The following is a 2,100-nucleotide window of genomic DNA, read 5'->3' on the forward strand; positions in this document are numbered from 1 at the left end:
GGATTACAACTCAATGGAAAGAAAACCAAAGTCCTCACAATGGAACCAATAGGGAACATCTTGCTAAATGGAGAAAAGATTGAAGATGTCACGGATTTTTTTTTTCATGCTTGGATCTACAACCAATGCTCATAAAAGCAGCAGTCAGGAGAGCAAAGGATATATTACATGTGGTAAATCGGCTGCACAAGACCTTTTAAGGTGTTGAAAAGCAAGGATGTTACTTTGATAACTAAGGTGTGCCTGACTCAACCCATGTATTTTCATTTTCCTTATATGCATGTGAAAGTTTGATATTGAATAAGGAGGACAAAAGAAGAATAAATGGATTTGAATTCCAGGGATAGCAAAATATATTGAAACTACCAAAAGATTGCCAAAAGAACAAACAAATCTTTCTTGGAAGAAGTACAGCAAGAGTGCTCCTCAGAGGCAAAGATGGCCAGACTCTGCTTCACATACATTGGGCATGTTGTCAGGAAAGATCCATCCCTGGAGAAGGACTTCACGCTTGGTAGAGCAGCAGTGAATCAGAGGAAGGTACTTGACTAGATGGTTTGACACCATGGCTGCAAAAATGGATTCAAACATAAAAGCAATCGTGATGCTGGTGCAGAATGGCACAGTGTTCTGCTCTTTCGTGCAGAGGACCTCTATGAGTGGGACCTGACTTGATGGCACTTGCCCACTTGTTGCAACAGTTATGTCCATTAATCTCATCAATGGTCAACCGAATTTTTTTCTAACATTCTCCTTTACCCAGCGTAATATCCTTTCCTAGTGATTTGTTCCTCCTTACTACTTGTCCAAAGTACACGATACAGTCTCACCATCCTAATATCTAACGAGCACTCCAGCTCTTTCCAAACACTTCTTCAGAGAGAGAGTGTTTTTATTTCTGGCAGTCCGTGGCAGTCAAAAGCAATGGTCTATGTCAACAGCTGAATTCAAATGCAATCATTCTTTCGGGATCATCCTTACCCATTGTTCAACTTTGAAATACGTATGAATCAATTAAAAATACCATGATTTGGGTCAGATGCACCTTCCACTTGACAGTGACATCCTTGCTACCCCACCTTTCAAAAGAAGTCTGGTGCAGCGACCCAAACAAGACCGAACATCCAAGCAAGACGAAATCCGTGACCACTTCAATCTTTTCTCCATGTATCGTGACATTGCATACTGATCCAGTTGTAAGGATTTTGTTTTATTTACATTTATTTGCAATCCAAGTGGAAGCCATAGTCTGTGATCTTCATCAGCAAGTGCTTCCAGGCCCCCTCACTTTCAGCAAGCAAGGTTTCATTTTCTGCATATGACAGGTGATTAATAAATATTCCTCCAATCCTGATGCTTCATTCATTTTCAATAGCCCAGCCTGTCTAATTATCTGCTCCACATACAGATTGAATATGTATGGTGAAATATAAAACCCTGATTCCACCTTTCCTGATTTCAAATCATACAGATTCCCTTATTCTGTACTTACGCTGCCTCTTTTACAGGTTTCACATGAACAAAATGAAGTTTTTTGAAATCACATTTTTCTCAATATCATTCATTGTTTATATAAACACGGTCTAATCCTTTGCATAGTCAACAAAGTGCAAGTAAGTATTCTGTTTGGTATTCTCTGCTTTCAGCCTCGATCCGTCTGACATCAGCAGTAATATCCCTCTTCTGAATGCTGCGTGGAGCTCTAGCAGCATATTGCTGATCACCATTGTTAAAGGACCTCCAGCAAATTATTGCCGGCATGTTATATATTAATGATATTGTCAATGAGTTCTACATTCTTTTGGATCATCTTTCTTTGGAATGGACACAAATATGGATCTCTTCCTGTAGATTATGGGAGAAATATGAGATTTTCTAATATGGTAAAGAATTATAATCTGGGAAACCAACAGTGGCATTTCTTTCCTGTTCTATAGGGTCCCCATGAGTCAACATCAACTCAATGGTGGAAATTGGGTCCAGTAGATGGGGCAGGCAACACTTTATTAAACATCTTGGCAAAATGAGTGAGTGATTCTAGAGCTTCAAAAACATTCCACTTGGTATTCCATAAATTCCTGGTGCCTTGTTTTTTTTTTG

Source organism: Echinops telfairi, unplaced genomic scaffold (assembly GCF_000313985.2).
Source record: "Echinops telfairi isolate 266 unplaced genomic scaffold, ASM31398v2 ScPeMD7_14;HRSCAF=57, whole genome shotgun sequence".
Classification (NCBI taxonomy): Eukaryota; Metazoa; Chordata; class Mammalia; order Afrosoricida; family Tenrecidae; genus Echinops; species Echinops telfairi.